Here is a 22,679-nt window from a genome sequence, read left to right on the forward strand (position 1 = left end):
TATAGCGCTGGAAGGTGTAATGCGAAGAGCGGGGTTCAACATGCGGGGAAAGATTTCCACGAGGCCCGGACAGTTCGTGTGCTTCGCTGACGACGTGGACATAATCGGCAGAAACAAGGAGACGGTAGCAGATCTGTATACCCGACTGAAGCGCGAAGCAGCACGAGTAGGACTGAAAATAAATGTGTCTAAGACGAAGTACATGATGGCTGGCTGAACCGATCGCGATATTGAATGCTTGGGCAATAGTATTACGATCGACGGCGACGAGTTCGAGGTGGTTGACGAGTTCATCTATCTCATTGGTAGACTCATTGGTGACTGCGGACAATAACACCAGCCGGGAGATCAGAATGCGTATTATCTCTGGAAGTCGTGCTTACTATGGGCTCCACAAATCTTTGAGATCCAGAATGCTTCACCACCGAACGAAATGCGCCATGTACAACACACTGATTAGACCGGTGGTTCACTACGGGCACAAAACGCGGACAATGCTCGAGGAGGATCTGCAAGCACTCGAAGTCTTCGAAAGAAGGGTGCTGAGAACAATCTTCGGTGGTGTGCAGGAGGATGGCGTGTGGAGGAGAAGGATGAACCATGAACTTGCGCGACACTATGGTGAGCCAAGTATCCGGAAAGTAGCTCAAGCTGGAAGGGTACGGTGGGCGGAGCATGTTGTGAGGATGCCGGACAACAACCCCACCAAGTTGGTTTTCACCTCCAACCCGGCAGGTACAAGACGGAGAGGAGCGCAGCGTTCCCGGTAGCTGGACCAAGTGGAGCAGAACCTGGCGAGTATCGAGCACCTGAGAGGTTGTAAACAAGCAGTAACTGACCGAGTGACGTGGCGGAATATTGTGGAACAGATTAAATTATGATAATATGATGTAAAATCAGGAAATATAATATATACATTGCATGATTAACATTAACAGTAGGTATCATAGCGTAGTAAATATCAGAAATTTTTTATCTTTCTTCAGCTTATTGCCACTTGGTCTAGTGTCCCGAACATTAGCTATTGCATTCAATGTCGTGCAAATTTTAGTAATGACTATTGCAATGTTCCGATTTATGTGAAATCATTTCACTAATTCATAAAGAATAAAATATTGTATGATTGCTTTAAAAGTAATTATTGGTCGAGTAGATATGTCCATACAAAGTTTGATAAAAAACTGCATCATTTAACGCAAATTACGGAATATTTTCTATAAGGAAATTATTTTTCATTCCAAACTTTTAAAATTACATTAAGGGACCAAAACAAGTATAAAAATATTTTTGGAATTTTTTTAAGAACCTTTTAGAACACGCTATAGCCAATAATGGAATTCTGTGCTTGGTCAACTCTCCCCATGTTCCCCTACTAAAATTAATACAAATTTATGCCGACTAGCGCAGCCTGGTGCAACCTAGCGTGTGATATCCAATTTAATCATTACATTTTTAAACAGCCCTTGTCAGAACCTTTACAGAAAGCATCATCTTCCTAAAATTTAATAACTTCTCCCTAGCGCCGCCTGGTGGCTTAATTTTCACATTATCTATTCGCCGTCGGGCAGCATCTCTGATGAATATTGACGAAGACACCACACTTCTAAATTATCGTGATCTCGAGATAGATATAGAAATTGAAAAAAATAGTTCATGCTCACTAGCGCCCTCTGGCGGATCTGTTTCAATTTGATTTACTCATAATCGCGTAGCCCTTGACCTCCTCTAGAACTTTATTGAAAACACCATTAGAGTTCTGAGATGTAACATATTCTATAATGTGCTGCAAGCTAGTACGCTCACTAGAACCACATAGTGTGAGTATCCCAAACTAATCTGTAACCATGTGGTAGTCTTCGATGTCTTCTACAACTTTACTGAAAACAGTACTCCTCTAAATAATCTCGTTATTAAGATAAAGAATGATTTTAACATTAGTTGAGCATTGGCAATCCCACTAGCGTCGCGTGGTGAAACAATTTCGAGTTATTATTTTCACCATTCAGAAGCTCTTTATTTTCTGGACAAATCTTCCTGAGACATATCTTTTCATAATAATCAGTGTTTCGAGATATTACATGATAAACCCATTCAATGACAGTCACAGTCCCAATTAGCGCAAATCCCATATGCAATGGGATCCTTACAACGCAGGTACCGCGCAGTACGATCTTACGTAGTAAGAATCGTGTCTCCGACTGTATGTTAACATGAGGAACATTGAGCTCACGCTGATTAAGCCAATTGAATATTATATTTTTGTTTGTTTCAAGTGTGTCAGCGTCGACATGGTGCTTATCAGGCTCGCGGCAGTCGTGCACTTATATATAGGGGAACACGGGGAGACTTGACCAAGCGCAAGATTCTATTATTGGTTATGATGGCTAAGGACGCTAACCTTAGAGTGGCACTAAAATCTTGATCTGCTTTTTACAATAAGTGAGTTTAACTGATGAAATTAGTCAGGATAGGAGGATCAAACCTAGGTACAATTTAGTCAAAGTTTAAACAACACCAAAGGAGAAACTCTATGGAATTTCGAATATCGAATTTGTATCTTTGTATTCAAATGTCTTGTCTTGACATGAAAGATCGATATCCAGAGGTCAATATTTTTTTTGAAGATTGCTGTTATAGGACTTGGAAAACTTTGGAGTTGAGTTCTTGTATATTTCGTATTTTTTCATGAAAGTTCCCCTCTGGGACTGGGAATTTATAAACTGAGTCTTTCAAAAAAAATCAGGAGGAAATATTTTTTTTCGAATTTACACCAGATCTCGACGTATCACTCGTTTCTAAGACATTTGGCATACATAAAAATAAAAGCTGAATTTACAAACTCAAGTTTTATCTTACCTTAAGAACTCGTTACGGGGATGGGCAATAACTCCGACAACCCTAAATATTTTTTTTAAATTCAACTTGTTTTTTCGAACTTCGAGCTGTCTTTTGCTTTTTCAAAAGAAAATTGCATAAAACGCTTTCAAAAATCACGAGCTTAGCTCACTTTTTCGCCACAACTTTGTATATAACCCCTTATATCATACACATTAAACTTGGACGCGCCATATCAAATCTTAGGATTAAAGCATATTAGCAAAGCATTCTGAAGATCATGGAATAACTAGTCAGCCGTGACAGATATCTTGCAAATTGGCCCTGATAAGCTCAGAATCATGATAAACCGTCTAAAGCAATCGAATTATGTTACTAGCGACAAGCCTTTTATGAAATCCTACCGCATCTACATACCCGCTACCAAAGTAAAAATCGACGGTGTGTCACCGATTTGAGAATGTCCTGCATGAATATACTGGAGCATGGGATTGGCTGTCTCAAGAACCTGATGCTCCAGTAAGCGAAGATATTGAATGGCAATCGCACTAGACGGGACAAGCTGCTGTCGAGTGACCTTTGGCGGAACTGCTTTGTGTTTTATTAGCCTTTCTTTGCCAAGAATCGTCTGCCTGCTAGTACCGCGCGTCTTTAATTGCAGCAATGCACTAAATACAAGCAAATAGGAAGTTTTAGTAATAAGGTTCGGTGAGACAATCGCACTGAGAATCATGAGGATGACTCCTGCATTGAGAATGCTGAAAAGTGTGGCTATTATGGGGAGAGTCCGTGTGATCTATTACCATGCAACGCATGCAAACTGCGCTCGACGAATCTGAATCGGTTCTTTAAACGACGCTCAAAAAGTTCTTTTGCAGAAATACTAAAAAGAGCTTCGCCACTCACAACGACAAATCATTAAGCTCTCTTGGCCTAGGAAGCGTGACTCGTCCAATATCATATCAATTCCTTGTAAGGGCTTATTTTTTTCTCATAAGAGCCCGCCAAATATCGATGAAGATCCCTTGAAATATGATAGCATATAAATAATAGATGATGTAATATTTACGCAGCTAGACATAGCCGAGGGCATTGTGTACGAAAACATCCTTAAACGCATCATGACGTACGAAGAATTCTTTACTGGCCTGGACTATTTGTAAATTTACGGTAAATCTTCCCTACTCCATTATTCCTCCTTTATGCCTTGGAAACTTTCCATTCTCAAACAACACACAGTATTGCAATGTAACCAAGGAGATCAAATTACTACTGTTATTCTATGAGTATATACCAAATTCTTTTTTTTGCACGGGGGATGCACCCTGTGCAAAAACAAACCGTGTTATTTCAAGCAACCGTGCAAAAAAAGTCCATGTTATTTTAAGAGACCGTGTAAAAAAATCCGTGCTATTTCGAGAAACTGTGCAAAAAAAATATGAAAAAGATGTTTTCATTAACAGATATTTGGTTATGGTATTTGACAATGAATACTGTTGGACATTTTCAATGAGCAAAGGGATTGTCAATGTGCCAAGTAGAAGTTTTTTTTTAATTTTTCGAGTTTTTTTAGAAAAGAAGTTTTTTTTTTATTCAGTCCGTTAAAAGAAATTATTGTCCGTTGAAAAGCAATAGTCAAAATGGTAAAATCTTTGAAACTATTTTGATTTTTATGACCTTTTGTAAATTACACGGTGCTACAGTGGTTTTGAACTTTTAAAATGAACTAGTATAGCAAATGCGATACAAAATAATGTTGCACACACAAAAATTTTATGCAAAAAAATTTTTAACAGGGACCTTTGGCTCAACGAAATTAGCTACGTTATCATTTTCGGCCGATTTTCGGTTTTATAATATTTTTTGAATGAAGAAAAATAGACCTTTCGAACGGTATGCTGTCACATACAGTTTTGTAAGAGATATTGTGCGATTCTGGGACAACACTACCAAAATCGTAATTTTTTGCTATTTTTTCATGGTTATCTTCTCATCAAAAGTACATTTTGATTAAAAGTGCTTTCCTGAAAAGTTACAGAATTCGCTATTTTACACTTAGCGAACCTTGTTTTTTTTTAGCGATTTCAGCCTAAGGGATATCAGTCCGTCCCGCGAGACAAACTTTGATAAATCGGACGAAGGGACGACTGTCTCCGAATTAAATACCGATCCTCAGGAGGAAAAAAAACATTTTGTGCATGTGTGTTTCAAAAAGTGCGATGTCCTCTAATTTGTCTACTTCTAAAAAATGTTCTCCTGCCAGCGCGTTTGAGTCGTCTGTCTCCATACTAAACAAATTTAGAATTGGAACTGCCTTTCGTTTTGTTCCTATGCTTCTCATTCGTCTCCTAGGTCTGAAGCGGATCAATCGATTATTAATAAATACGATAAAAGATGCCAGAAGTATTGGCCCTTACTCGCGAATACTGTAATCACTATAACTGTGCTATATTTCTTCTCGATCTTATAACAGAATTTGAAAATCTCTGTTCTAGTCGATATTGATAGTTATTATGAAGTACACTAGGACAATATGCTAGAGTACTGACAATATTTTTAAGTTCCACAGCAACAATCTCCCTTTATTGAATACTTCGGAATTATTTGCATCTGCTCTCGGAGACCACCAATCCTCCAAAGGACTCAATCTGCTCGAACCAAATGCGCATTTCAACCACTGAGCATTCAACTCGAATATATCACACCGATTTAAGGAATCGAACCTAAAAACCAAAGTAATTGGTCGAGTGAAACAATCAACTTTCTGTCAGTCCTGCACTCCTTCCTGGAACCAGCTAACATACCCAAACTCAACAACTAGCAGGATATATATCTCCACCCAAGCGAAGTGAACAATTCACTTGTTAGTAGTACCACTCATCCACAAACCAGTCATGAACACATTCGTACCAACGAGAATGGATCCTGCCAGACGAAGGCCACAGGTCCAGCATCAACTCGTCCCATGTCAGTAAAAAACTACAAGGGGCAGCCCTATGGGGTTGCACGAACTGTAGACGTAGGACTATACTACTTAATGTAAAATATTTATTTTCTTAGTACTTAGTGTGTGGGAAAAAACACTCGGACCGGTGAAGAAAAATCAAATTTTAGACAATATAATCACATCTCATGTATAGAACAAGCTTTCTAGTTGCTCTCAAACAGATTCTAAAAGTTCAAACACCCATGGATAACCCCAAGTTTGTAGATGTGTTTCGATGCCGCAGGATTGTAAAATGGTTAATATTACGTCATGAAAACTCAATTCTTCCGTGACAATTTTTTTTGCCTGCAAAATGCCCTGTGTGTATGCAAAGCTCATGATTTGTTGGAATATTAGCATTGATCGGAAAATGCTTTCCAACGCTGCGCATTGCATACATACAGGACATTTTGCAGGCCACCAGAAGCTGTACATTTTACCCACTCGCTATAAACATGTCTCATTTTTGGACATGTTTAGAAATCAAGAATCATGTTTGAAAAAATGTGTTTATGACGAAGTATTTTTACCAGATATGTACAAAACATGTCTAACAAGAAACATAAGGTGATTGTAATATCTCATTCACTTATTAGTTAGAAAATAATGACTTTGCTTAACGTGTTCATTTTACCGACAGTTCCCCTACCTACCAACACATTCGCCCCAAACATTGAACCCAATCGTACAATGCAAAATGAGTCAACGCTGATGATGATGGGTAGAGCGAAAGAGACAACTAGTACCACCACGACACTATTAGCGCATTTCACGAAAATTCCACGCGGCCTTTTCCGATTGAAAGGATCGTCCGCGCTTAGCCCATCTGTCATAATATCGTGATTTTGCATAGCGAAGGGCTGAATGATAACACATTTTGTTCCAAAAACAGCCCTGCGTTATGCAAGACTTTGTGCAGGTTGATTATACCAGTTGCAAGTGGGGCCAAATTCATCAAGTTCCGTGAAATTCCTTTTAAATTACAGAATTGATAAAATTGCTTAGATGAGCTAAACTAATTAATCAAATCCTGTTTTAAAAACTGTCCTCGCGTTTAAACCAAAATGGGAAGCTTATTACTACCACTACATTACTTAATTTCAAGCGCAAATAGCAAATACATGTGCTAGTTAAACCAAAAATTTACTGGCAACATTACAGCGGCATTTAGGAAGCAGTTGGGGCGGTCGCCTGCTGGACGGCACAGGGTAGCGTCCCTCAACAGCCAGTGTAACGGACTTCTAGCTCAGCTACACTGGCTGTAAAAAACACAGCGCAGTGATCTGCTTCACCAGCCGTTCAACAGGGAACTGAGCGTGTCTGGCCAAGTCCGTTCGTTAAATAGTCGATGATGACGTCATTCTTAGAAGCGTTGCGCGCTAGGTACACCAATCCGTCGTACAGGGCTTGGGAAGCGCTATCTTCTGTGTGTTAATGCGCGATATTTTGACAAGGTTGTATATTATTTAATTTTTTAATGCTATGATATCAAAAATATTTGGGTTTATTTATTGGAATCTATTCTTAGAAGTATTTCGGGACGACCTCAAACCAAACAATACGTATTTACCCTGCATATTAAAATCTCCGCTATTAGTTTCTGGCTTATCAAACTAAACAAGCAAAATTAATATACTTTGTGCAGTAGAGCTACCCGGGGAGAACTTGACCATATACCCGTTGTTCTATTGCCAATGCGATTTGATATCCGAACCAGAATATTATATGAGCACAAAGTTCTATAAAAAATATTGCCCAACATTATTGATTTTCAACTACCATAACTTGAATTTTGATGAAGAACTCTTTTCTTAAAATTGATTTTTTTTGCACATCGGCAGACCATCCCCATTTGCATTGAAAATATCCAATGCAGTTTATTTTCAGCTGTCGTTACTAAACGCCTATTAAAAACAAATATTTTACATGATTTCTCGAAATAACACGGATTTTTTTACACGATTTATCGAAATAACACGATTTTTGTTACACGGTTTCTCGAATAACACAGATTTTTTGCATGGTTTTTTTCACGGGATGATCGTATCGTTAAACTGGTAAATCGAAATAGGTATTTTACATATAAAAATCGTGTTATTTGTGTGTTTTAAAGAAAAGCTTGCATGGCTCTAAATATTAAAATACTTCATGTCTTCCAGTACTTTGTCAATTAAATGCAGTACCTGGTCAATTGCATACATATTTTTAAAGTATATAAATAGGACTGAAAAATGTTTATTATTTTTTGTTTTTTTTTTAATTCTCAGCATTTCGGTCCTTTAAATCAGAACGGGTAATATAAGCTGGCCGACGTTTCGGCAACTGGCTTTGGCCTTTTTCAAAGGATAACATATTTCCCTTGAAAAAGGCCAAAAGCAGTGGCCGAACCGATGGGCAATGTACAATACCCGTTTTGAATTAAAAGGCCGAAAAGCCGATAAATAAAAACCAAAAATTAGTTAAAAACATAAAAAGAAAAAGAAGTTTGATTTACCTATAGTCATTAATGAAACCTGTTTTAATCCACCTAGCGGTGCAATTGTGCCTTTCTCATTTCTCTAAACTATGGCACGGAGGCTTTTTATGTTCAACATAATTGTGGAAATGTCCATTACATTCTTAGTACACTTTGCACTTATACACAATGGCTTGCCAGCCACGAACTTGATGAGCTACACGTCGACGGTGAAACACTTGAAACAAAAAAATATCGCACTTCATTAGCCTAATCAGCATTAGATCAATGTTATCTGCTTGCTAACTCATTTTGTCATGCGGGGGTGGGTATGTGAGGAGGGCGAAAGTCCCATGAACGAACGACTCCCCAGCTTAAATTGGTATGCTTTGTGATATAGTGGTGGTTTTAAGATGATGGGGTTGAAGGGGAGGGGTATGAGGGCTGGATGGGGTGGTGGTCTGAGGGGTGATTTAAGAAGATTTTTAAGGGAGGGGAGTGAACAGTAGAGGGGGAGTGTAACCCCACTGCTTAAACCATCAACTACGCCCCTGTTAAAATCCAGAAACCTTATGCGAGTCAAAAAAAAATTAGCTTGACGTTTTTCAGAGTGATTAGGTTGACGTTTTTCAGAGTGATTGCATAACCTTTCTATATGAGAAAGGCAAAAAAGTGCCAAAATCCAAAAAAGTGAATCGTCGTCAAATTTTTTTTCGAGTTTGCATCAAATCTCGACGTTTCATGCTCCTTGAAGACATTTAGCATCAAAAATAAAAATTCTATTTTTAATTTTTCCTATAGTGTATATGAGAAATTTCTGTGTGGCCACACTCTTAAACCCGTAATTCCTGAACCAGAATTCCGATCGATCCAAAATTCAATAGCAGCCGATGGGAATGTTGCACCTTTCATTTGAGACTAAGTTTGGGCAAATCGGTCCAGCTATTTCTGAGAAAAACGAGTGACATTATTTGACACAGAAGCACATACATACACACACATACACACACATACACACACACATACACACATACACACACATACAGTCTTTTTCCGATCTCGACGAACTGAGTCGAATGGGATATGGCACTCGGCCCTCCGGGCCGCGATCAGGTTGACGTTTTTCAGAGTGATTGCATAACCTTTCTATATGAGAAAGGCAAAAAGACATATTTTTATTGTACACTTGAGAGACTCATGCTTTGAATAGGATGTGAATTTCTACGATAGAAAAAAAGCAGTAATATCAGAATAACTTGTTTCAAAGGTTTTTCTCTCACATATGATCTAATATATTTCGATATTTCGATACGATGAACATACGGAATATTGACGGTTTCTACAAAGTTGTTTGAAATTACTTTTTCAGACTTTGTTGAAGACATTATGTCTTGAACTAAATTTGCTTGAAGTAGTGGACTCTCTACAATTACTTCTAGGAAGATTAACCACCAAAATTACTTTATCAGACTATGGGCCGTATTACGTTGGAAAATTATTCAACGATACTAAACATTCAAAGTTGACTGTTTCGAATGAATGTGATCGTGACCGTAAACACGTTTTCGATAATTTATTTTACTTTTCTTCACTGTTTGAGCCTACAACTTGAGAACGACACCTAGTATATGAAATTTTTAGTGCATTCTATTCAGCAGTCAAACATACACCACTAAAAGCCAACTTGAAATGTTTTGAAATTTTATTCTGTTGAATCCTGCTTAGGGGCAATCCATATAATTGATAACACAACACAAATAAAATGCTCATAAAAACCGATCCTGACCTGCTAGAGACGAATGGAAAATGTTATTTTTTCATGATTTTCCGTGCACTTTCCGAAATTTTATTCTCGTTTTTAATCGTATTGAATTTTTATCTCAACTCGACGCAATCTCAAAAAAAACATTTTCAGCAAATTTTGAAACGCATGGATTTTTTTGGTGAGCAAGGTTAATTTTATAAACAATAAACATATTCAAACATAGCTTCCCGTTCGAAAAATTGTCCCTAATTCATATTTCGGAACACCTCATCAAAAAAGAGATCATGATAATTTAAGCAGTTATTTTATTTGATATTGATGTAAATTCATAACTATGTGAGGATCTCGGCTAAGAGGTCAGATACAAGATCCCATGCCCACAGTTTTCCAAAAGTCCTCACAATAGATTCTCAATATAGACAATATACTTCCAAAATTATTTTGAACCATATCTAATTGGATTAGTCAACATGAATTATTTTATTTTCGATCCAATTAATTTTGGTTTGGATTTTCACTCCCAAACCCCCCCCCCCCTGGTTAAGCTGCTGTGTTCTCAAGTAATGTTTTCAATTTTGGGTATATCCTTAGGCAGTAATATAACATCTTCTTAAAGACAGTGTTTTCCAGGATGATTTATAAATACTGGATGTATAAGGGTTGGAATAGCAGAGAATAGTACGGTTGCCACCTCTGAAAAGGCTTTGACCCGCAGATTTGCACTGGCCTGGGAGGTGGTGGACTTCGAGTGAAACTAGACAGAAATTGAAATCAAAGCGATTGCTCGACATTTTAGAGCACTTTAATCGCTTTTTATTACCTATTGAGCTGAAAAGAGACACATTCTTTCTGTAAGTCGTCATGGATTTTAGTACTGGTCTATTAGAAAATTACCAAAATTTTCTCCCAATTACCGTAGAGTGTTATTTTTTTCCAACCTTAGTGTGTACCACTCTTTTATGGCGTTAAAATAAAGTTGTAAAGTTTTCACGTTTGAGAACGGCTTTGTCGGTTTAATCAGGTATAGAATTTCACTTCGGTTAAGTGCCAAGAATACCATAGCACCAGCTACTCTCGCTGTGGAAAATGAGTCGAACGATTGGTCTCCTCACAACTAACAGTAAACGAAAAGCAAAGCAGGCAGGACAGCGGCATCACATGGGAAGCACTATGCGGTGTCGGTTATTTATCACCAGAGGTCCCAACAAAAAGGCAAAAGTCACCTCCCTAGCTAACAGTTAAGAGTCGCTGCAGGAATAGTAACAACACCTGAAGAATTCGTTTGATGTTGACTTAGACAGTTGGATTGGAACAAATCAGCCACACCTTTGTGTAGCTACAGCTCAGCACCACTAACAATGAAGTCAGGTGGAGTCTATAGAAGTAGGCCAGAGGCTTCTCAAACCACGCTTGGAGCAACCGAGATTTGTACTTATCGTTAAAACAAGTCTGCCAGTGTCAAAAACAAATGTCTGCCAGTGTTCTCAAGGTGGTGTGCTGTCACCACTTTTAAAGAACAATGTCGCAAAAAACTTGGTGAGGAAAATTTATGAGCTTGGATTTCCGATATGTGGATTCGCCGATGATATAATGATCACCATTTTGATATGATGGAGCAAGCCTTATATGTTGTTCTGTGTCTTCATGTTGAGCTAGCGAATAATCCAAATAAAACACCAGCCGTGCTTTGCATGCTACGAAGTACTATAACTGGTGCTCCTCCGTTGCCATTCTTTGGCGCTGAAATTATTGTCGCAGATCAAGTTATCAAGTTGGAGCAATTCTTGACTCAAAACTCAATTGGTCTACTCAAATCGACTTAAAAAAATTAAGTTTGTCTGGCTTTCGGCTAATGCAGACGAGCTCTTGGCAAACCATGGGGACTCAAACCCAAGTACATGCAGTGGTTCTACACAATCATCTGACCAATACTGGCATACGAGTGCCTTGTGTGGTGGTAAGAAAGAAAAAGTTACAACAATCCAGTCAAAGTTAATCTATATGCAGATAATGGTCCTACGAGTGATGACTGGTGCCTTTACAGCTACGTGGCAGCTACAGGCACTCTGGAATATTAAACTACCACATCTTTCTTGTACATGCCTTCTTAAGGTTACTATGATCTAGAACTGTAACCCACTAGATGGTGCAACTTGCCACACAAAACTGTGGCTCCAAATCATTACTTGAAATGAGTCTATACTTACACCAAGTGACCCTAAACTACTTTTGCTTTTTAAACTGTCCATGTGAGGATTCCTCCTCGCAAGGAATGGCTGTCTGGCTGTTTACAGCGACAACTAGAAGAATACGTAGCTTGCTACCCTAAGTTGTTGAAGAGTCGAACCGGTGCTGTTGTCTACTGTCGTGAAATGAGATTATACCAATCCCATTCGCCAGGTAGATACTATATCATATTCTAAGCAGAAATCGCTATTCGGTACTTCAACAGGGAATGTGTGGTAAAAGAATTTATTTTTGCTCCTACGATCACGTTGCCCTAAAAGAAATTAATTCGGCAGATTCCAGATCGAAATTAGAGACCACATGTTGAATTCAAATCAAATAACTTAGTCTTTTGAATGCTATTTACCTTTTATGAATATTCGGTCATTCCGGTATTGATGAAATTGGATGCTTTTTTGTATTAACGAGTTATAGTGAGTCAATCTTTTTCCTTGTCAATGTTAATGCCAAAAGATCCTGACTCCTGCGTTACAGAAGACAAAGAGTTAAGTAGGCGGGAAACTCTAAGCTTGTTCATTGACCCTACTCCACGCTTTTCTAAACTTTCTTACTTCAAATCCTTGCTCTTCCGTGAGTACTATAGCTCTTAATATTTGAAAAATACTTCACCTTCCAGTCCCTTGCTAATTATATGTCGTTACAATTTATAAAAAAGAAAATGAAATTGGATGGGTGGACGAATTGGCTAGAGCGGGCGCTGCGACTGACTTAGTTGGTCAAGAACCAGTTTTACTACTATTGATTAGTTGGACAATGCACAAGATTCGCCCTTGGGCTGCATCCGAACATGACAACCATTGGTGTAATTTGCAAACTTGCGTTCAAACACTTTTCTATCGGATGTGAGTCCGAAAACGTCAAAGAATTTATTGCAGTTTTCCAACCACAATTGCATTATTCTAGTCCAAGCGCAGACTGGACATTGCAAACTCAATTATCACATGGCTACTATTCAGCGTACTAAGTATTACTCGTGTGATCTTTGTGAATCCGATTACGGAGCTTTGAATCATTTTATATGTAACTGTCCTACAGTAATGCAATTGCTCATAACTCTCCGAGCTCTCGATCGAAGCAGTTCGTTTTCTGGTGCTGTGCATAAAGTGAACAAGAATATATATTGTCAGTGAAGGTCAACTATTGTTTGAGGCAGTCTTTGTTCGTCGGTGCCCAGGCTGGTGAAGTGAATACCAGAATTGCCGGACACGCCGCTATATAAGCTAAGTATTATTTTCCTTTCTTTCGTTTCCCCGATCGGTCTACTTTTCCCTTTCCCCTGAATACAAGTTTCATCTCTCGTTTACACCACGTGCTATCCTCGTGCCTAAATGGCCGAGGGCGAAGGAACATTGGATGGGAATGATATTCCCATGGATCTACCGGATAAACCCGATATTACTCCCTCCCCTGATTCCCCCAGTCCTCCCCGTATTAAAACATACCCAGCCAGTTCAAATGGACCCTGGGTGGTGTATTTCCGGCCCAACACGAAATCGCCCAATATTCTAGAAATATCACGGGAGCTGACTGCTAACTACCCGGCCGTAGCTCAGATAACACGTGTTCGAGCTAATAAGATACGCATATTAGTGAATGACCTCGACCAGGCAAACCAGATTGCTCGCAGCGAACGTTTTACAAAGCAATTCAGAGTGTATGTGCCTTGTAGGGCAGTGGAGATCGATGGAATAGTCGCCGAACCGGGTCTAAAGTGCGAAGACCTGTTGAAGTACGGGGTTGGCTGCTTTAAGGACCCCTCACTTCAAAAGGTGAAGATTCTGGAATGCAAGCAATTGTATTCCGCAAAAACAGAAAATGATAAGACAACTTATTCTCCGTCAGACTCGATTCGGGTGACTTTCTCCGGGTCTGCTCTTCCCAACTATGTCCTCCTGGATAGGGTTCGCTTACCCGTTCGCCTGTTTGTACCGCGGGTAATGAACTGCAGCAATTGCAAGCAGCTGGGCCACACAGCCACTTATTGTGGCAATAAAAAACGGTGCGGCAAATGCGAGGGAGAGCATGAGGATGACGCTTGCGGTGGAGAAACTGAGAAGTGTATTTACTGCGGGGGCCCTCCGCATGCTCTTAAGTCATGCCCGGCGTACAAGCAGCGCGGGGATAAAATTAAGCGCTCCTTTAAGGATCGCTCGAGGCACTCTTATGCAGAAATGCTAAAGAATGCTTCGCCATCTGTCCCTTCCGAAAATTCCTTTGCTCTTTTGGCTGGCGTTGAGCAAGAATCTGACGACCCACAAGAGGGAACATCATTGGTTATCCCAGGGGAATCCAGGAAGAGGAAAAATCTAGCCTCCCCTAGATTGCCTCGTAAGGGTGCCAAGGTGTCGTCCACTCAGCGTGCGCCAACTACAATCAATAAATCCAATGGAAGTGATGCACTAAAGCCGAAGCAATTTGCTCCAGGACTTGGAAATATTAATTCTAACAAGGAGTACCCACCACTTCCAGGGACACCAAAAACCCCAAGTGTCCCCTTTTTTCAAACAGATACTCAGCCCAGTAGCGGACCAATGAAATTTTCTGACATAGTGGACTTAATTTTCACAGCTTTCAATGTTACTGATCCTCTTAAAAGCCTTCTGATACGTTTTCTCCCTATAGTGCAAACATTTTTGAAGCAGTTGACTACTAAATGGCCCCTCCTTGCAGCGATCGTATCCTTCGATGGCTAAGTCATCGAACGAGGTCATCGATTCGATCACTGTTCTACAGTGGAACAGCAGAAGTATCCTCCCGAAAATCGATTCCTTTAAATTTTTACTAAATAGTTTAAAATGTGATGTTTTCGCATTATGTGAAACTTGGTTAACTTCCGATATAAATCTCAACTTCCACAACTTTAATATAATTCGTCTGGATCGAGAAAACCCCTATGGAGGAGTACTTTTGGGGATCAAAAAGAGCTATTCTTTCAACCGAATTAACCTCCCTTCGACACCAGGCATTGAAATTGTCGCTTGTCAAGTTCTAATCAAAGGTAAAGACCTTTGCATTGCTTCCATCTACATTCCTCCTAGAGCCTCGGTAGGGCACCGAACGCTTTGTAATATCACGGAATCCTTACCGGCACCGCGGCTAGTTCTGGGAGACTTTAACTCGCACGGTACGGTATGGGGTTGTCTTCATGATGATAATAGATCAACATTAATCCAAGATCTTTGCGACAATTTCAACATGACCATCTTAAACACGGGAGAAATGACGCGGATTCCTACACCACCAGCACGCGCAAGCGCGTTGGATTTATCGCTTTGCTCGAAATCGCTACAGTTAGATTGCATGTGGAAGGTGATCCCTGATCCCCACGGTAGCGATCATTTGCCTATCATGATTTCAATTGCTAACGGTTCAAGACCATCGAAAACAATCAATGCCTCGTATGACCTCACACGGAACATTGATTGGAAGAGTTACGCGACCGCGATATCCGTTAAAATCGAATCCACTCAAGAACTTCCTCCGGAGGAAGAGTACAGGTTTTTGGCTGGCTTGATTCTCGACAGTGCGAATCAAGCTCAGACTAAACCATTACCCAGCGCGAATACCCATGGACGGTCTCCCACACTGTGGTGGGATAAAGAGTGCTCAGAGCTGTACGCGGAGAAGTCCACTGCATATAAGGCCTTCCGGGAATACGGGTTACCCGCTAGCTACCAACAGTACGCGTCGCTAGAAAGGCGAATGAAGAGTTTAATGAAAGCCAAAAAAGGCAGTTATCGGCGCCGGTTCGTCGACGGGTTAACGAGAGAAACAGCGATGAGCACTCTTTGGGGTACGGCTCGACGTATGCGTAACCGTAATAGTACCAACGAGAACGTGAAATATTCAAACCGTTGGATATTCGCTTTCTCCAAGAAGATCTGTCCGGACTCTGTCCCGGTACAGAAAACGTGCTGCGCCGCGTCTCCTCCCGATACCGCGAACGAAACACCGTTTTCGATGGTGGAGTTTTCACTTGCTCTCATGCAACAATAACGCCCCAGGGTTAGACAGAATCAAATTCAACTTGCTGAAGAATCTGCCTGACACTGCAAAAAGGCGCCTGTTGAATTTATTTAACAAGTTTCTTGAGGGTAACATTGTCCCTTATGAATGGAGGCAAGTGAAGGTCATCGCCATTCAAAAACCAGGAAAACCAGCCTCCGACCACAACTCGTATCGGCCGATTGCAATGCTGTCCTGTATTCGGAAGTTGTTCGAGAAAATGATCTTGTTTCGCCTCGACAATTGGGTTGAAGCAAATGGCTTACTATCAGATACACAATTTGGCTTCCGCAAAGGCAAAGGGACGAACGATTGCCTTGCGTTGGTTTCTACAGAAATCCAAATGGCCTATGCTAACAAAGAGCAGATGGCATCAGTCTTCTTGGATATTAAGGGGGCTTTTGACTCAGTTTCTATCAACATTCTGTCAGAGAAGCTGCACCAGCATGGTCTTTCACCAATTTTAAATAACTTTTTGCTAAACCTGTTGTCTGAAAAGCACATGCACTTTTCGCATGGCGATTTAACAACATCGCGATTTAGCTACATGGGTCTTCCCCAGGGCTCATGTCTAAGTCCCCTGCTCTACAATTTTTACGTGAATGACATTGACGATTGTCTTGCCAATTCATGCACGCTAAGGCAACTTGCAGACGACGGGGTGGTCTCTGTTACAGGGCCCAAAGCTGCCGACTTGCAAGGACCATTACAAAATACCTTGGACAATTTGTCTGCTTGGGCTCTTCAGCTGGGTATTGAGTTCTCCACGGAGAAAACTGAGTTGGTTGTTTTTCCTAGGAAGCGTGAGCCGGCGCAACTCCAGCTTCTATTAATGGGTGCAACGATCAACCAGGTTTTCACATTTAAATATCTCGGGGTCTGGTTCGACTCTAAAGGTACCTGGGGATGTCACATTAGGTATCTGAAACAGAAATGCCAACAAAGGATCAATTTTCTCCGAACAATAAGTGGAACATGGTGGGGTGCTCACCCAGGAGACCTGATCAGGTTGTACAAAACAACGATATTGTCAGTGATGGAGTACGGGTGTTTCTGTTTCCGCTCCGCTGCGAACATACACTTCATCAAACTGGAGAGAATCCAGTATCGTTGCTTGCGCATTGCCTTGGGTTGCATGCATTCGACCCATACGATGAGTCTCGAAGTGCTGGCGGGCGTTCTTCCGCTAAAAAATCGATTTTGGGAACTCTCATATCGATTGCTCATCCGATGCGACATTCTGAACCCGTTGGTGATTGAAAACTTCGAGAGGCTCGTCGAGCTTAATTCTCAAACCCGATTTATGTCCTTGTACTTCGACTACATGGCACAGAGCATTAATCCTTCTACGTATACTCCCAACCGTGTTCGTTTCCTAGATACTTCTGATTCTACTGTATTCTTCGACACATCCATGAAGGAAGAGATTCGTGGAATCCCGGACCATATACGCCCTCAAGTGATCCCCAATATATTTTATAATAAATTCCGAGAAGACGACTGTGACAAAATGTTCTACACTGACGGATCAAATCTCGATGGGTCCACTGGCTTCGGTATCTTCAACAATACTATCACCGCTTCATTCAAGCTCAATGATCCTGCTTCAGTTTACGTCGCAGAGTTAGCTGCAATTCAGTACACCCTTGGGATCATCGACACTCTGCCCACAGATCACTACTTCATCATTTCGGACAGCCTCAGCTCTATCGAGGCTCTTCGTGCGGTGAAGCCTAAAAAGCAATTCCCGTATTTTCTGGGGAAGATACAGGAGTCCTTGTGTACGTTATCTGAAAAATCTTATCAGATTACCTTTGTTTGGGTCCCCTCTCATTGTTCTATCCCGGGTAATGAAAAGGCCGACTCATTAGCAAAGGTGGGCGCATTAAATGGTGACATATACGAAAGACCAATCTGCTTCAACGAATTTTTTAGTATTTGTCGTCAGAGGACACTCAACAGTTGGCAAACCTCGTGGAGCAATGGTGAACTTGGACGATGGCTACATTCGATTATCCCAAAGGTATCAACGAAACCTTGGTTCAGGGGGATGGATGTGGGTCGGGATTTTATTCGCGTAATGTCCCGACTTATGTCCAATCACTACACCATGGATGCGCATTTGCGGCGTATTGGGCTTGCGGAGAGTAGTCTGTGCGCTTGTGACGAGGGCTATCATGACATCGAGCACGTTGTCTGGGTATGCGCCGGGTATTTGGACGCCAGGTCTCAGTTAAAGGATTCCCTTCGGGCCCGAGGTAGACCACCCAATGTCCCAGTCCGAGATATGCTGGCAAATCGTGATTTCCCCTATATGTCCCTTGTTTATACTTTCATAAAAACGATAAATATCCCAATTTAGCCCCTCTCTTTTTATTTCTCGTTTTTAGAAGTTTCCTCTTGCTGTGTGGAACCGATCAGCTCCAGACTGCCACTATGTAACCGCCGTCGCCCTTATCACTACGGAATCTGGAGCGAGAGCGACTCGAGGTCCGAAGGATTCCCTTTGAAGGATTCTCCGCGGGTCCGAAGAATACCATCCGCCAATCCGACCTACTAGACTGAGGCGCAAATTTGATTTGCTGATCTCCCGTTTGCCCGAAAGTTGCAAGTTTTGCTCTTCTCTACCGGTCACCATCTACGCCTTCTCTCCCCTGTCCTTGATACAACTACTTCTACACAGATTTTGGAAATGACCAAGCATAAGTATCCGATAAAAAATCAAATTTGTATTCCGTATTCTTAGTTTTAAGATAGTTGTAATTTCTACTCTTTGTTAAAACTAGTGTCCCCCACCTTGTAAATAGAATTGTATCCCTAGTTTTAAAACATCTGTGAAATTTTTCATAAATATTTGTTCCCCCTTTTGTGTACCAAACTATATTGTTAGTTTTAATATAACTGTAAATATTTCCTAAAAAACTATTACTATTGAATTCCTTGTTTTAAAATTTTTCATAAAAAAAATCTTTTGCCCCCTCTCTTATATATAGATTTTTTTTCTCTAGTCTTAAGATAGCTGTAAATTTTTTCTCTTTTATAAAAAAAAATATTTCAACATTGTAACCTCCTAGTTTTAAGATATTCAAAATGTAAAAACAAAAGAATTCGGCACCGCCAAGCTAACGCATTTGTGCCTATCAAATAAACGAAATGAATAAAAAAAAATGCAATTGCATATCCGGTTTTTTGGTTCTCTATACATAGCCGTACCTAGGTTCAGGGAGCTATAAGTACGGTTCATTATTCTTTTTGGAGTGAATAATCCAGACCGTTTAGTGTTTTGTGTTGTCTTTTTCCATTTTCTTTTCTTTTTCTTCCACCTCCCTTTCCCTTCACATCAGAAAAGTGATCAGACGACATGGTAAGGCACAAATCTCCTGATAGCAAGGGGAATGTACTAATCGAGATAATATAGTCTAATTGATACACTACACTACAATACATTACGTAAACCTATTTCAACTTCAAAATGGCAAACTGTTCTACAACATAACGTGATTTTTTCTTACTTAGTTTCAAACTTTCAACCAGAAGCCTATATGTTTTCTCACATTGATTTTTTTTTCATATCGAAGTTCATGAATTCTTACTCGAAACATCCGTGAGTACTGCACATTCCTTCATCAAGCGAACCTATTACGAAACTTCCACACTGTCCTCCCAAACTGTTAACACGCGGAATCATCGACTGATAATCCCAGCCAAACCCAAACCTTTTTCCCATGTCCCTCTTTCCATTAGCTCACACTTTCTGTTTTGGTTTTCACAACACAAACAAGATCCCGATAATGACCAACTCGTCCGAAATGAAAGGTCTAATGGACCATTCCCAAAACAGCATTGAGAAACGACATTCCCAGCATTGCAGAACTCCAACAGATGCCTATCATTCCCACCAATTCATCTTAATGTCAAAATCCTTCATTGTTGGGGGTAGGAGAAGAATAAATAGGTGTCACGGACGTTTCGTAGATACGACTAGGACGACGACGATGATGATGATGATGATGATGATGATGATGACGATTAAGACATACAGCCGAAAGACATAAGATAAATTTGGTCGAATTATGACCCGACTCGGCTCGTTTAGAGATTAAATCCCAACATAAAGTAAATAATACCACCTCAACTAACCGGCAATCATGAGCGATAGGATTCATCGCCCGCATATTTTAACCTATTTCAGCCTACACAGAGGAAGACATTATATACATCGGATGCGTATCCTCCTCACGCTAGTATTTATAGATCCTGGAAGACAGCAGCTGTAAGCTGTTGACCCGCCAGGAAGCGGGGTCAGTTTTTACAGGCTAGAAATGATATCGGAAGCAGCCGACAGCAGCAAAGCAGAGATGGCAGTAATTTCCGCAACGGAATGGACTCGCCTAGCGAGCAGGCGAATGGTGGAACGGTTTTGCGAAAGGCTGCTGGGTAGTGGAGGTCGTTTTGGTTGTTGAATGAGCACAAAACACAGAATGAAAACGGAAGTGAGACTCACTTTGCGTCGTCGAGGAGTTGGTTGACCCAACCCAACCTGCTCGGGAGTGTTGTTGACTCTTGCCGGAAGCCACGGGTGGCTCTCGGCGGTAATCCCGCTCTTTCGTCGCCCTCGGTCGGGAAGGATATTCAAACTGTCAGCGAGAATATTTGTTTCCGTCAAGGCGACGACGGTCTGTCGATTATGTTTTGTAGTGGGCACAATAGTTTCACTATGAGCACTGTTGCTTTGCACTAGACATTGGACTGCTTTCGGCAGTAATCACCATTTACTTTCCGGTTCAGATCAACATCGAGCACATATATAGGTGTAGTTTCGATTCAAGAGCTAAGAACTTCAAAATCAGCAGGAAATTTTCCACGGCTTCCGGGCTACTGAATTATACTTGCGAATAGATATTTCGAACTATCCCGGTATTTGATTATTTGCTTCCACCAAACCAATCACATTTGCAGTTATATACATTCGTTGTTATATTTTCACGAGAAATGCCATAAACCTATATATGTATATATGTGATTCACTCGTTAGCTCTGTAATTTACGTAAACGACATGACTTGCAACAAAAATAACTTCACCGCTAAACAGCCGCAGTATTATTCACGGATTTTCTTATTTCTAATTGGTATTTGTTGACCAAACCACAAATTAAAGCTCACTCGCCCTAAAACGAAAATGAACTCTGAACTGCCCTTCCTCTCGTAACCGTATTCAAACACTTCCAGCACACACACGAAAAAAAATTGGAGCAAGCACCGAAAATATTTCTTCCACCACTCCCGAATTCGCACATACGAAAACCTGCCCTCCCGTAGGCGGCCGGATCGATTTCCACTTCGATGACCGCGAATCCGCAAAACGTACCGTTCAAACTCCTCCACTGACCCACACTCGGCGGTGAAAAGATTTACATTTCGTGTCCCTTCAGATGACTATTATAGTTGGAGAAGGCAAAAAAAAATCCCGACCCCGTCAGCAATCGAAAGAAGCAAAAAAAAATCCGTCCAACCAAGCCCGACGTTTGTTCGCTGGTACGGTGGCCGGTCCCGCGGTCGAAAAACACGGTTATCTAGGAACACCGTTCGAGAGTAACTGAGTTGGCCTACTTCCAGGCGAATCCCGAGTACCGCCAGCAGCAAAGGACACGATGCCGAGCGAAAGCGTGCGGTGCCACAACACATGCCAACAGTGGGAGGAACTGGGCCGAGGGAACATAACAAAAACACAAGGATTTGCGAATGTTGATTTTCTCGCTTCGCTTGCGGGAACGCGTGGAGCACGAGGGGAGCATTGGTTGTGCAAAATCTCTTTACTCGCATCGTGGGTTCTCAAGTTGAGAGCGTGCGGAGAGAGAGAAGAGTTACCGTTTGTTTTGGTTTGTGAGTGCTGTTGCTGTTATTCCGTTAGAGATCACTGACAACATTGCGGTTTGGAAGTTTGAGGACATTGGGAATAATTACTTGGATGATTAGTGGTAAGAATATAATCTTCATCCAAATTCGTGCAAAGTAGTCTTAACCCTAGAACGTTGCACTGGGGTACAAGTGTACCCCACACCTTCTTTGGAGCCGTGTGAAGACTAGAATTCGGCGTTTATCTACCTGTGATCCTAACCATAATTCAATTTAGAGTTCCTATTAAGAGTAGGAAAAGGTGGTATAGACAGTTTGCTTATAACCTTCGTGGAATCAGGTGTCAAAGTTGGCGTGGGGTACATTTGTACCCCAGTGTACGGTTGCCGTTAGCGTTTCGTCAGGTTTAGTGTTCTCAGTGGAATGTGACACGAGACAATACCAGTTTAAATACCGGTTGTTTTACTACGTAAGTAACAATTAGTATTATTAGTATCGTTTTTAATCATTTCTCACGTTTTTTTTTGAA

General features: G+C 40.8%; 1 protein-coding gene across 2 annotated transcripts in view; it reads right to left on the reverse strand.

The window, feature by feature from the left end:
• Window positions 1–21,901, reverse strand: part of LOC131685092 (dipeptidase 1) — a 789,457-nt gene extending 767,556 nt beyond the window's left edge. For both annotated transcript variants that reach the window (XM_058968531.1, XM_058968530.1), the window contains exon 1: window positions 20,798–21,901. The gene's annotated coding sequence lies outside the window, so the exon portion shown is untranslated. The remainder of the gene's footprint in view (window positions 1–20,797) is intronic.
• Window positions 21,902–22,679: the final 778 nt, after the last annotated feature.

The sequence above is a fragment of the Topomyia yanbarensis genome, chromosome 2 (genome assembly GCF_030247195.1).
Source record: "Topomyia yanbarensis strain Yona2022 chromosome 2, ASM3024719v1, whole genome shotgun sequence".
NCBI classification, from domain to species: domain Eukaryota; kingdom Metazoa; phylum Arthropoda; class Insecta; order Diptera; family Culicidae; genus Topomyia; species Topomyia yanbarensis.